Below are 15,884 nucleotides of genomic sequence, written 5' to 3' on the forward strand. Positions count from 1 at the left end.
AATAATACAGAAATGCTTTTAAAAAGCTTTTGAAATTTTTCTTTTTGTCCCTATTCAAATGTGTTAATTGGTTTTGATTTTTTTTTAATTTTAGAGTAATGCTCTATCTATAGAGCTTGAGATTGTTTACAGTGGATGTTTAGTGCAGATAAATTGTTAGGTGCTGTCACTTCAACTCCAACTGATAGTGATATATGTACAACATGTTAAAACTACCAAATCCTGTGCCATCTTCACAATCTTTGCAATGATTAAGTCCACTGTTGCAGTAATTTTATCAATCCATGTTATTGATGGTCTTCCTCTCTTTTCTCTGACCTTTCACCTTTAAGAAGATATACTTTTCCAAGGACTGGACACTCCTAATAGTATATGTGACAAAGTCTCACCATCTTTACCTCCAAGAAACACCCTGTTTTCACATTTTTAAGACAAATTTGTTCTTTTAGAGTCCATCATATTCAGTACTCTTTGGCAACACCACAGTACAAAGAAATCCATTCTTCCAGTGTCTTCCTTATTCATTAGCCCACTTTCATAAGTATGTTGTTGTTGTTGTTGTTGTTTTGTGTCATTGACAACTCATAGCAACTTTATTAACAAAAGATCTGAACCCTATTCCATTGTGCACCATCCTCACACTTTCTGACACACAAGAGCCCATTGCAGCAGTCACTGTGTCAATCCACCTGCTTGAAGGTCTTTTTCTCCTTCAACGACTCTCCATCCTTCCCAACATCATGTCTCTCTCCAAGGAATAGCACCTCCTAGCAATATGGCCAAAGTATGTGAGGTGAAGCCTCATCATTCTTGCCCCCAAAGAGCACTCCAGCTGCACTGTCTCCAAGACATTGTTATTTGTTCTCTTGGCTGTCCATAGGATGTTCAGTGCTTTCTTCCAACACCACAGCTCAAAGGCATAAATTATTTTTCTCTTATCCTTATTTGTTGTCCAGGTTTAAGATGAATAGCTAGTAATAGGAAAGACTATGGCCTGAATCAAGCACACCTTAGTCCTCAAACTAAACTGGCATCACTATTCCACCATAATTTGGAAAGGTCCCTAACTACAGACTTTCTCAGTGCAATGTATCTCCCTTTCTCCTGACCACTTGTACCAAGGATGTTAATTGTGGATCTAAGCAAGATGAAACTGTTGACAGTTTCAGTCATCTCTCCATGCATCATGACACTACTTATTGGTCCAGTGTGAAGAATCCTTGCTTTCTTGATAATGAGATGCAATCCATACAGATGGCTGCATTCCCTGATCTTCTGCAAAAGTATTTCAAGTCTTCCTTACTTTCAGCAAGCAAAGTTGTGCCATCTGCATAACACAGGTTATTGCTGCATAACACAGGTTATTGATGGGTCTCCCTCTAATCTTGAGGCCACATTCCTCTTTGTAAAATCCAGCTTCTCAGATAATTTGCTTGGCATATAGATTGAACAGGTATGGAGAGACAATACAACCGTGATGCACTTCATTCCCAATTCCAAATCATGCAGTGCTCCCCTGCTCTGTTTTCAAAACAGCCTCCTGATCCAGGTATAAGTTCCTTATGAACACAATCATGTACTTTGGAATTCCCATTCTTCTCAATGTCAGTCACAACTTGTCATGATCCACACAAATGCCTTTGCATAATCAATAAGCTCAAATAGACATTCTTTTTGTATTCTGTACTTTTGGCCTGGATCCATCGGACATCAGCAGTTATATCCCTGGAGCCACAGCCTCTTCTAAATCCTGCATGAACTTCTGGTGGTTTCTTATCTATGTACTGTTCTAGCTGTTTTTGAATGATCTTCAGCAGTATATTGCTTGTATGTGATATCATTGATGTTTAATAATTTCCACAGTTTGATCACTTTTCTTGTGAATGGGAATAAATATGGATCTCTTCCAATACATTGGCCAGACAGCCATCCTCCAAATTTCCTGGCATAGACTGGTGAGTGTATCCAAGGCTGCATCAGTTAATTGAACAGGATCTGGTGGGCAGGCCTTTGTATTTAAAAGTCGGTCTGAAGGAGATGACATCAGTTAAGTGGGGAAACGACAGCCTTTTAAACAAATGATGTTGGCAAAATTGGAAAACCACCTGCAGAAAACTCAAACAAGACCCACACCTCACACCATATACAAAAACCAACTCAAAGTGGATCAAGGACCTAAGACTAAAACCAAGGACTATAAACATCATTAGGGAAAAGCTTGGAAGAACCTTCAAAGCACTAATCCCCAACTTGAACAGTCTTCCAAGCATCCTGAAAAGCCTACAATCAGGAGAAGATAAAATAGATGAATGGGACCTTCTAAGAATCAAATCCCTATGCACATCCAAAAACTTCAACAAGGTAAAAAGGGAAGCCATAGTCTGGGAAAAAATATTTGGCAATGATATGTCTGATAAAGGACTTATATCTAGAATTTATAGACTACTAGAGTACCACAACAAGATAAAGGTAAACAACCCAATTGAAAAATGAGCACAGGATATGAACAGACACTTCACCAAAGAAGACATTCAGATGATGAACAAACACATGAAGAAGTGTTCAAAATTCCTAGCTCTAAGAGAGATGCAAATCAAAACAACTCTGAGATATCATCTCACCCCAGTAAGAACAGCAAAATTCAACAGAGCAGCAAACAACAAATGCTGGTGAGGTTGTGGAGAAACTGAAACCTTTATTCACTGCTGGTGGGAGTATAAAATGGTGCAAGCACTATGGAAGGCAGTATGGCACTTTCTCAAAAAGTTGGAAATAGAAATACCATTTGACCCAGCATTTCTACTACTGGTAATATATCCTTAAGGAACGATAACTGCCACCCAGGCAGATATATGCACACCCATATTTATTGCAGCTTTGTTCACAATAGCAAGGAGTGGGAAACAACCTAAGTGTCCATCAACAAATGAATGTATAGAGAAGCTGTGGCACATTCACACAATGGGATATTATGCAACACTGAAAAACGAAGAACTCATGAACTATTATACAAAATGGGTGACCGTGGAGGACATTATGCTGAATGAAATATCTCAGTTACAAAAGACAAATACTGTATAATGTGACTGTTATAAAACAGGACTGACAGAGGTTGGGGGAAACTAAGAAAAGAGGGGATAAATAATGTACAGAGCATTGAAATGACAAGGGAGAGAACTGTATAAAAGGAATATATGATTAGGTATTATTGGTGTGACAAGAGTCCAAAATAAGAGCTGCATAGTAAATTGGTCTTGGGGGGGGGAGGGGAGTGCTGTATAACAATGAAAGACATTTTTTTCTAAAGAAAAAACAAACTGGGAGGGACGGGGGCAAGGAGGAAAATGTGTAACAATGAATGAATGGAAATCCAAGTTCTGTATAAACTTACAATAAAATCTCAATTAAAATAAAATAAAAAAGGTTTGTGTGGTCTTCCCTGTGAGGGAGTCTTTAGCTTGGCATAGTTAGATAGTGATGGGTAAGTGTTTGTGATTTACTTGCTAGCCAGGGCTAAACTGTTTGGTTCTTTCTAATTGTGTCAGCAATCAAGTGTAAGCTGATTAACTGCATTTGATCTCATTTAAAATCAGCTTGGATGGGAAGCCACTTGTGTAGGCAAACAGGATCTGGTGGGCAGGCCTTTGATGACAAGCGTAGGAAGTAATTGAAAATATCCTAATCAGAGTCAGGCACATCTTAGTCTATAAACCAACGTCTTTGCTAATTGGCTCTTTAAAGACGTCCTTGGCAACAAATTTGCCCAATGTAGTATGGCTTTTGATTTCTTGACTGCTGCATCCATAGGTGTTGATTGAGAATCCAAGCAAAATGAAATACTTAACCCCTTCAATCTTTTCTTCATTTATCATGATGTTACCCATTATTATAGTTGTGAGGCATTTTATTTTTTTTTTATGTTGAGTTATCGTCCATATTGAAGATAATAGTCTCTGAACTTCTTTGGTAAGTGTTCCAAGTCATCTTTGCTTCCACAAGCAGGGTTGTGTCATCTGCATAAGCCATAAACCATAATACCTTTGACTTTTCCTTCAATCCTTATGCCACATTCTTCTTCATATAGCCCTGCTTCTCAGATTATGTCCTCAGTATACAGATTGAATATGGTGTGGTGAAAGGTTACAGTCCTGATGCATAAAAGAATGGTGACAGCCTGGATAAAGCCACTTCTGACTTTTATTCACTCCCCAAGGGGAATCTCTCCCCATTGATGACGTCTATTATGCAAAACCAATTCCTATAAGATCAAACACAGTCTGCACATTCCCATATCGACTTCTAATAATTCCAACACCAGTCTTATTACTTTACTGCTAGGTCAAAAATCCACTGCAGTGGTACACAGATCTCACAGAATCACACTCATAGTTATGGGATTCATTAAGGAAGTTAACAGATTACAATTCAGTTTGTCAACATGATTCAGTTCCTCTGACAGAATAGCTTCTCAAGCATGCTCACAGTTCCTTTGATCTTCAGTCTTAAGGCTTATATCAATGTTTCAAAGCTGTCTTAGTTCTGCTAATTACAGGGTCTCCCTCTATTTCTCCAGCAAGTGTGTTTAAAAGCCCCTGGCCCTGGCTCAATGCAGCAGCAGTTCTAGATCAGATCAGTCTCATGCTGATCTCTGTATCTCCATTGAGACTGCTACTGTTCTGTAGGTTCCAGTGTGACTGGCAGAAGAATCTCTGGCCCTGAAGGACATATACTACATTCTCTGCTTCTTCTTCCTTGATGATAGTGAGATTCCTATATTCTGCTCTAAAACCAGTCAGTATAAACCTATTGGGATGGGATAACTGGCCAATCACATCACAAGTCATTTATACACATCCTAGTTCATGTTCCCACCTAGCTATGTATTTAAAGTGAAAGTTGATGGCTAGGAAAGCTACTTTGAACAATAAATCCTTGCTACCACACATATGCAGATGACACAACCTTGTTTGCTGAAACAGCAGAAGACCTGACACACTTGCTTCAGAAGGTCAAGGACTATAGTCTTCAATATGGATTGAAGCTCAACGTCAAGAACACAAAGATTCTCACCACTGGACCAATTGGCAGCACCATAGTAGGTGGAGAAGAGATTGAGGTTGTTAGCAATTACAGCTTGGTTGGCTCCACAATCTACACTCTTAATACCAGCAGTCAGGAAACCAAAAGATGAACTGCATTGGGAAAATCTGCTGTCATTGACCCCTCCAGAGTGCTGAAGAGCAACGATGTCGGTCTAGTTACAAAGGTGCACCTAATCCAGGTCATGGTCTTCTCAATTACTTGTTATGCTTCAGAGAGTTGGACAATGACTAAGGATGACATAAGAATAGATAGATGCCTTCGACTTGTGGTGCTGAAGAAGAGTCTTGAATATATCAAAAACAAAACAAATTTATCTGTCTTGGAGTCAAGGAGTCTCTCCTTGGAGTCTAGGATTCTGAAGTTCTGCCTCACTTACTTTGGGCACATGACCAGGAGAGATCAGTCCTTGGAGAAGGACATCATGCTTGGAAGGGTGGACAGACAAGCACAGGAGAAAACCCCAGATGAGATGGACTGATACAGTAACTGGGGCAATGGGGGTTGGTGCGTCGGAATTAGTGAGACTGGCTTAGGATAGGGCAGGGTTCAGAGCTGCTCTACATAGTGTCATTATACATCACAGGTGACTCAACGGCACGTAACAATAACATACTATGACAGGTTTGGCAGCAGGAGTGGCATCCACTTCTTAAACCACATGCCTCTAAAAACTCTAAGAACCTTAATAAATGTTGATAGTTGCAAAGGGGCTTCAGGCCTTTTGTTCATAGGGTCACTATGAGTCATGCTCGACTCAAAGGCAATAAACAACAACAATCACCACACCTGATGGACACATTTCCTGAGAGGAAGAAACTAGTTGTTCCATTTAAGAACCCACAAATATCAGTATATTACTTTCCCCCTCTTATTAGCCATTCAGTTTAACAGAGAAAGAGAGAAAATGGGAAATGTGCCACTGTGCTAGTTATTTCTTTGAAAACTCTCCATATCTTCATAATTTCAACTCTACTTTTTTACCCTAGCCCTAACTGCCATGTGTGGCCAAGAATTCTTTATTACTGTCAGGAGACCAAGTCTCTGCCCTCCTGTCTGTGCACTTGTTTGCTGAGATACATCTGATAAGGGAGAATGATCTGGATCTTAACCACCTATATGTGCATTGTTGAACAGTCTGCTTATTTCCAATCATTTGCATCACATCTGAACCTTTCCGAAAAGTTTTCTGCTTTCTTTTTTCTTTTTATCCTTAAGTGCTTATGCTTTAAAAAAAAAAGAAAACAAAACTGTATTACTGACATTTTAGTACAAACTTGGGAAGAAGATTAATTAAATTCATGTGATCAATCTATCATATTTAAGTGTTTTTCATTTGCCTTCTTTATCCCTATACTTGATTTTATATGGAAAAGGATTTTTAATAACAGCTGTGCAAACAAGATGTGAGAGTTAAGTGCCTGTGAATTTGAACTTATGAGTGTCAATACCCTTTGATAATTTATAAGGCCTTAGTTTTTGAAAATTTAACCTTTTGTTGAGAACTCAGAGTATTAACCATTTGTACCATACAAGAACTCCTTAATTCTTGCTACAAGGTGTACGAATTGTTGTTGTTGTTGTTGCTGCTGCTGTTAATTGCCATCAAATTAACTCTAACTAATGGTGATTCGATGTATAATAAAAGGAAATTCTGCCATCCTCACAACCTCCTCTATACCCAAGCTCAGTATTGCAGTCACTCTGTCAGTCCGTCTCATTGAAGGTCTTCCTCTTTTTTGCTAACCTAGTACTTTTCCAAGCATGATATCTTTATCCTGAGACTGACCCTTCCTGATAACATGCCCAAAATATGTGAGATGAGGAAAGCAGAAGTTTTGTTTTCTCACCCTTTAAAAGAAATGTTTGTGCTGGTGGTGTGTGTTACATGATGGTCAACCAGAAGAACTATAGTTAAAGTCCACCAACCACTTTTCAAGAGAAAGATTAAGCAGTCTTTTCTCATAAAGATTTATAGTCTAGGAAACCTGATGGAAGTTTGTCATGGGTTGGAATTCAGTTAATTGCAGTGAGTTTTTATTGGTTGCTTTGGTTTTATTTTTAAGATGATTGTTGTTGTTGTTATGTGCCATCGAGTCACTTGTGACTCATAGCGACCCTATGTACAATAGCCCTAAACTCTGCTCTGTCCTGTGCCAATCTCACTGTCTCTGACACACCTACCCACATTATCCCAGTCACTGAATCAATCCACCTCACAGAAGGTCTTGCTCTCCTGCACTGTCCCACCACCCTCCCAAGCATGATGTGCCTCTCCATGGATCAGTCCCTCCTTGCAACATGTCCAAAGTATGTCAGACAAAACCTCAGAATCTTATTAAGGTTCTTCATAAAGGAGTATGTCCTTTCTTTTTCAATCACAGTGTCTATTGTTGTTAAGTGTCATCGAGTCAACTAAAACTCTTAATAAGCCTGTGAACAACAGATCAAAGTCTTGTCCTATCTTACTCCTTATCTTACCCTCATGATCTGCCCCATGGTTGAACCTGTTGCTATTTTCACTGTGTCAATTCATATTGTTGAAAGTATTGGGATGTGTCCTATCTCTATATCTTTTCTTTTCTTTTCTTTTTTTTATGTGTGTACCGTCAAATCGGATCTGACTGGTACAGGAGGCGATTGTTCTTCCTTCTTCAGCAGAGCATCTGGTGGATTTGAACCGGGTACCTCTGGGATTGCAGTGCAGCTTCTTGCCACTAGGCCACCACAGCTTGCCTCCATATCTTTTCAATCTATATGCAGAACAGATTATCTGGGAGGCTGGGCTCTGAGGAGAAGTAAGACATCAGGACTGGAGGTAGATTTATCAACAATCTGCGTTATGCAGATGACACAACCCTGCTTGCTGAAACTGAGGAGGACCTGAAGCACTTGCTGCAGAAGGTCAACGACTGCAGCCTTCAATATGAATTGAAGCTCAACGTCAAGGAAATGGAGATTCTCACCCTGCGCCAACTGACAGCATCATGATATATGGTGAAGAGATTGAGATTATTGACAACTTCAGTTTGCTTGGCTCTACAATCAACATTCTTGGTACCAGCAGCCAGGAAACTAAAAGACAAATTGCATTGGGAAAGTCTGCTGTCAGAAATCTCTCCAAGGTACTGAGGAGCAATGATGTCAGTCTGGGCTGAGGTACTCCTGACACTTGCTATGCATCAAAGAGCTGGACAATACCTGTGGTGCTGGAGAAGAGTGCTGAATATACCATGGACTGCTAAGAGAACAAACAATTTTGTCCTGGAGAGGGTGAAACCAGGCTGCTCTTTGGAGGCAAGGATTCTAAAGCTTCGTCTGACATGCTTTGGACATGTTGCAAGGAGAGACCAGTCCTTGGAGAGGGCTGTCATGCTTGGGAGGGTGGAGGGGTAGTACAGGAGAGGAAGACCCTTGATGAGATGGATTTCATCACTGGGGTAATGGCGTGTTGGAGATAGTGAGATTGGCATAAGATAGAGCAGGGTTTAGGACTGTTGTACATAGGGTAGCTATGAGTCATTGGCACATAACAACAACAATAACAACAGCTACCTTTTCAAGCTTGATGTCTTTTTCCAGTGCTGGCCCCTCCTAACAAAAACGCATGTAAGAAGAAGTTTCACCATCCTTGCCTTTAAGGGCCACTCTGGTTGCAGTTTCTCCAAGGCCGACTTGTTTGTTTTGGGAGCAGTCCATAGTATATTTAATACTCTTCACCAACACTACAATTTAAAGACATTAATTCTTCTTTGGTTTCCCTTATTCACTGTCCAATTTTCAGATGCATAAGAAGTAATTGAAAATTGGATGGTTCTGATTGTGCATTGTAGTCTTTAAGCTGACATCCTTGTTCTTTGGCCCTTCAAAAAGGGTCTTATTTCTTGATTGTTGCTTGGATAGGATTTGGTTTTTATCCAAGTAAAGTGAAATCTTTGACAACCTCAATCTTTTCTCCATCTGTTATGATGTTGAGGATTTTGTTTTCTTGATGTTGAGATGTAATCCATATTGGATTCTATTAGCTAATTACTTCTGTGGACTAATGGCAGTCATTAATGTTTGTGGTCCTCCATCATCACATAGCATTTCTCCATACTTCTGTGTATGTTCCTGTGAATGTTCCACCCTTAACACATTTCTCAGCAGTGATTCTGTTTATTACCTATCCTACTCTGATTTGAGAGCTCTAACTGGCAAAGAGTGTGTTGCCAACCCCAAAGCAGGCAATTCACCTCCACTAACTGCTCCACAGGACCAAGATGAGCATTCCCCTTCCTGGTGATTTATAGCCTCTGAAAAGCTACTGATGTTCTGACCTAATGACATATAACAATCACCACTCTGATTTCACTTCATCAGCATAAAAATAATTGTCTATTCCTAATGATGACTCTTCAACAAGTTGGATTGACACAACAACCGCATCAGTGGTTTTTATCATGATGGAGATTGTGAGGACAGTGTAATTTTAGGCAAGTTTTCAATCTGTGGTACTTACAGGGTCATTATGAGTTAGATGTAACTTGATGGAACCTAACAACAACATTCCCAAACAGAACCATTAGGATGTACTTCAGTGTAATTTTGGGAGTATATGTTCAATCCAAGGAAGAAAGCCACTTTTTTTCTTCAGAAAACCACCCTTATTATGTTGTCATTGTTAAGTGCTGTTGAGTCCCCTGTGACTCATAGCAACCCTAAGTACAGCAGTTCTGAACCCTGCCCTGTCCTGAACCAGTCTCACTAATTCCAACACACCAACTCCCATTACCCCAATCACTGTATTGATCCATTTCTTCAGGGTGGGGGGAGGGGGTGGTGGTGTGGGAGTGTCTTCCTTTCCTGTGCTATCCCTCTACCTTTCCAAGCCTTATGTCCTTCTCTAAGGACCAGTATGTGAGACAGAGCTTCAATATGCTAGCCTCCAGAGAGAAACTTGGTTTCATCCTCTCCAAGACTGACCTCTTTCTTTTCTTGGCAGCTCATGGTATGTTCAAAACTCTTCTCCAGCACCACAATCTGAAGGCACCCTATTATAGAGCTATTGTAATCTGGTGAATTTTATCAGAAAATAATTTAATAAAGTGTCTTGCCCTGAAATTTTCAGTTCTTTTTCATTAAATAGGAAATTCACTTGGTTACTATGTATCTTTTATCCAAACTTCTAGACTTTGATCTAAATTTGAATGTTGGAGCTTAGCTGAGTGTTTTGTCTTGCAAATTTCAAAATACTATGCAAATATTTGCGGGGAAAAGTAGTTATTAAGGGTGGAATCTTTGTATATTGCAAGCCTTAGAAGAAGCACATGATATCCTTCCTTAGGTTAAATCTTTCTTATTGAGAAGGATTTTTTTCTTTTGTAGAACTGAATTGACATAAATTTCTATTTCTACTAAAAAGAGCACTGCTGTATTAAACTTCACATTGTAACCCATTTCTGTTTCAGACTTTGCCTTTTATGTCTTCTTTGAGCAGTGAAAATATATATATATTTTTTGTTTAGGTGCCATTGAGTCGTAGACGACTCATAGCGACCCTATGAATGAAAGACCTGAACACTTGTATAACTTTCATCATTTCTCCAAGTTCATAGGGTTTCCGGAGGCAAGCTATTTGGGAAATTGATGCCACTCCTGATTCCAAGCAAATATATCAACAATTTGACTTTTTTTTTTTTTTTTCCTAGAGCCATGGTGGCAAGATTTTACTCTCTTATACTTTGGACAAGTTGTCAGGAGGGGCCAGTGTCTGGAAAGGAGATCAACCTTGAAAAGATGGAGGGTTAGAGAATGAGAGCAAGACCCTTGCAGAGAGAAACTGATGCAGTGACTGCAGCAATTTGAGCACAGTGGAGATAATGAGGACGGAGCAGCACTGAGCAAGGTTTAGATCTGTTGTCTAGAACTCTAAGTTGACCAACACCCTGGCATCTAGAAACAACAATGACCTAAACCAGAAAGAATTAAAAGTCAGTCATCTGTGTTTACAAGTTAATCAGATGGTATGAAACTGCTGGATTGGAACAAATTGGAAATGTGGTGTTAGGAAACTCAGACTTCAAACCCAGGCCAGGGCTTCTTCAAACCAGCTTAAACTTCTAAGGTCCCCTTCTGTGATGCATTTCCACCTTATTGTGGCTTCTGTTTGATTCAGTATATCTGGAGTAGAAATACAAATTCTCATCAGGAAATCAAGCTAATGAACCTAAAGCCACATGGTACATACAGTTTGATAACATTCTAAATGTTCTGCTTCCGTCTAGGTCCATGTGACATAAAGCACTTTATTTGGACTTCTCACCCTGTCCGTATCTCCAGTGTGTAGGTCTTACTAAGGAGATGATCTTTGTTTGCTAAGTACCCATGTAAATCTTTATTTCCTGTATAATGGCCTTTGATCCTAAGATAATAGTAAGTGGAGGGGTTGCAATCTTGGAAAGGGGTGACTAAGCAAAATTTTTCTGTATAACAACTGTTGTTATATGCCCTCAAATCACCTGCTACTTAAAGTGATCCTATGTACCTGACACACCTACCCCATTACCCCAGTCATTGAATCATTCCATCTCGTCGAGGGTCTTCCTCTCTTGCACTGTCCCTCCACCCTCCCATGCCTAACATCCCTCCAAGGACTGGTCCCTTCTTGCAACATATCCAAAGTATATCAGATGAACCTTCAGAATCCTTGCCTCCAAGGAGCAGCTGGGTCTCACCCTCTTTAGGATGAACCCATTTGTTCTCCTAACAGTTCATGGTATATTCAATACTCTTTTCCAGCACCACAGCTCAAAGGTATCAATTCTCCTTCTGTCATCCCTAGTCACTGTACAGATCTCTTATGAATAGCAAGCAATTGCGAAGATTATGGCCTGTATCAGGCACACCTTAGATTCCAGACTGACATCACTGCTCTTCAGTGCTTTGTAGAGGTCTCTGACAGCAGACTTTCCCAGTGCAATTCATCTTTTGATTTCTTGGCTGCTGGTACCAAGAGTGTTGATTGTGGAGCCAAGGAAGCTAAATCTGTTAACAATCTCAATCTCTTTAACATCTGTCATGATGCTGCCAGTCAGCCTAATGGTGAGAATCTTTGTTTTCAGAGATTGTTGAGCTTCAATTCATATTGAAGGCTGCAGTCCTTGACCTTCTGCAGTAATTGCTTCAGGCCCTCCTCTGTTTCAGCAGGAAAGGTTAGATCGTCTGCATTACACAGATTGTTGTTGTTGTTGTTATATTATTATTGAGTCTTCCTTCAATTCTGACCCCACACTTCTCCCCATAGAGCCTACTTTCCGAGATAATCTGTTCTGCATATATATTGAAAAGGTATGGAGACAGGACACATCCATCATGTACACCTTTCCCAATTTTGAACCATGCATTGTTTCCTTGCTCTGTTCTCACGACTGCCTCCTGGTTCAAGTGTAGGTTTCTAATAAGCACAATCAAATGTTCTAGGATTCCCATTCTTCTCAGAGTTGGCCACAATTTGTTGTGATCCACACAGTCAAATGTCTTTGCATAGTCAATGAAACACATATAGACATTCCTCTGGTATTCTCTGCTTTCAGCCAAGCTCCATCTAACATTAGCTATAATATCCCTAGTACCACAGACTCTTGTAAACCCAGTCTGCACTTCTGGCAGTCCTTTGTTGATGTGCTCTTCCAGTTGTTTTTGGATAATTATCAGCAGAATCTTGCTTGCATGTAATACTAATGATATTGTTCAATAATTTCCACACTCTGTCTGATTATCTTTCTTTGGAATGGGAACAAATATTGATCTCTTCCAATCAGTTGGCCAGGTGGTTGGTCTCCAGATTTCTTAGCACAACTTGGTGAGTACATCCAGGGCAGTGACTATTTGTTGAAATGTCAATTGATATGCCGTCAATTCCTGGGGCCTTGTTTTTTGCCGGTTCTTTCAGAGAAGTTTGAACTTCTTCCTTTATCACCACAGGCTCTGTGTGCTCGTAGGTTGTTGCATGAAATTCTTCTATGTCCACCAATTCTTTTTGTTACAATAACTCTGTATACTCTTTCCATCTTCTTTTAATACTTCCTGGATCATTTAATACTCTGCCCAAAGCATCCTTAAGTATTGCAAATCAAGGCTTGAATTTGTTCTGCAGGTCCTTCCTTGAGCTTAAGAAATGCTGAGTGAGATCAGTCCCTTTGATCTTCTGACTCCAGCTCTTTGCATGTCACTAAAATAACAACTAGTCTAGAAATATGAGTGTATGTCAATGTGTACGTACATTATTGAGATCTTTCATCTTCAGTTTTCTTTTCTACTGTCCTCTGTTTATGAGGAAGCATTACTTTAAAAATGCTTTTATTGTTATTTTCAGAGGCTGCAAATCACACAGGAGGCCATTACCCATTTTTCCCCCATGGAGTAGCTGATGGATTTGAACTGCTAGAGAGGTGCCACCCTTGGGTTGGCAGTGTATTCCTTATGTATTATGCCAAAAGAGTTCAAAATACAGGGGAAAAGAGGTGCTAGGGAATGGGTTTTTAATCTGGCTGCTATTAATAGGTCCACTATGGGTCACAGTTGACTTGAAGGGACATAACAATAACAAGTGATAAAAGATTGGAAGCTTGAACATACCCAGAAAATCCTTGAAAGAAAGTTTTGGTGATCTGCTTTCAAAATGCTGTAACCGAGACTGTGTACATCTCTATACACTGTATTGTTACTCTCTGTGATGTTGCCACGAGTCAGACTTGACTTACATGTTAGGAAGTAGATGAATTCATATGGGTAGACTCATTTTCAACTGAAAAGTCTCACCTGGCTTCCTTTATCTTTTCTTAATATTTAAGCCAATAGATTCTTCCCCACACACTTTTAAAAAAAAAAAAATAATACCTTCATTGACTCTGATGTAGTCACTTGGGTATTATCCTGCTAATTCAAAGGCTGCACTTCTCCAGGGTTTGAATCCACCAGCAGCTCCTAAGGAGAAGGAAGAATAGTCTGCCCTCATTTCAATTTACCTTAAAGATAGTCTGTCATTTTCAAATAAAAACTCTCATCCTTAATTTTAAATACAATAGATTTTTTCCCATAGTGGCTTTGCTGATAATGCAATTTGTATACTATAAAATTTACCTCTTCAAAGTGTAAAATTCACAGGTATTTTCACTTTGCCACTATGTCTTCTAATTTTAGGAAATTTTCCTCATTTTAGAAAGCAACTCCAGTTCCGTTATCAGTCACTTCCCGTATTTCTTTGCTCAGACTCTAATCTGTTTTCTAACTCTATATATTTATTGTGATGTCTGTCATGATGTTACTTTTGGTCCCAGGGTAAGGATTTTTGTTTCTTGATGTTGAGATATGATCCATATTGAATGCTGTAGACTTTGAGTTTCCTCAGCAAGTGCTTCAAGTCATCTTCACTTTTTGCAAGGAAGTTTTTGTGATTAACATAAACACAACCTTTAATATGGATTGCATCTCAATGTCAAGAAAACAAAAATTCTTACCACTGAATCTATAGGCAACATCATGATAGGTGGAGAAAAGGTGGTACCAACACACTTGGTACCAGCAGTCAGAAAACCAAGAGATGTATTGCACTGGGAAAGTCTGCAGTTAAGGACCTGTTCAAATTATTGAGGAGTAATGATGTCAGTTTGAGGACTAAGGTGCATCTGATTCAGGCCATGGATTTTCTTATCACTTGATAGCATCTGAGAGCTGGACAATGAAAAAGTGATGAAAGAAGAAGAATTGATGACTTTGAGCTGTATTGTTAGAGAAATTACTGAACATTCCATGGATTGCCAGAAGAACAAATATGTCTTGGAGAAAGTACAGCCAGAATGCACCATGGAGGCAAAGATGACAAAGCTTCATCACACATACTTTGGCCATGTTACTACAAGAGGCTGGCTATTCCGTGAAGAAGGACATGATGCTTGGAAAGACAGAGAGTCAGTGAAGGAAAGGAAGTTCTTCGACCAAGTGAATTGACATGGTGACTGCTGCAATGAGTGTCAGGAAGTATGAGTATGGTACAGGATAGGACAAGGTTCAGATCTGTTGTTCATAGGGTCGTTATGGGTTGAACTCAACTCCATGGCACTTAACAACAACAACAACAACAACAACAGCAACATTTTAAATCTACTCTGGAAATTTCATATAGGTGGTATCCTATGCTTGTGATTGACCCTATATTCAGTATAATATTTTTAAGATTTATCCATGTTGTGGAAAGCATCTCACTACTTTATTTTATGGCTGAATACTATTCCATTGTATGTATATGTTGAGGATCACTCGTGGCCTAGTGGCAAGAAGCTGCGTTGCAATCTCAAAGGCACGTGGTTCAAATCCAACAGCTGCTCCGCAGGAGAAGGATGGGCAATCTCCTCCCATGCAATTAACTGCCTCTGAAAACTTACTGGAGAGTCAGCTATGGTCATTCCTGGATCTACAATACATAACAATGTATATATTACAGCTTCTTCACAACATCTTAATCCAGCTTTTCAACATTAGTTTACTAGTTTTTGTGTTAATAATGTTTTTCTTCGGGCTGCCCTCGGCCCCCGGCTTGGGGCGAGCCGTTGTGGCCCTCTGCCTGGGGCGAGCCGTCGTGGCCGTCTGCCCGGGGCGGGCTGCGCTTGGCCCCCAGCTCGGGGCGAGCTCCTCAGTCCCCAGATTGTGCCATCTGACCCCTGGGTGGGGAAGGAGAAGAAAAATAAAAAAAGAATGCCTAGGGTATCCAGAGAATGTTACCTAGGCAACCTTCTACCACCCTC

This window comes from Elephantulus edwardii, unplaced genomic scaffold (assembly GCF_000299155.1).
Source record: "Elephantulus edwardii isolate Elephantulus edwardi_28Jun2011 unplaced genomic scaffold, EleEdw1.0 scaffold00439, whole genome shotgun sequence".
In the NCBI taxonomy this organism is placed as follows: domain Eukaryota; kingdom Metazoa; phylum Chordata; class Mammalia; order Macroscelidea; family Macroscelididae; genus Elephantulus; species Elephantulus edwardii.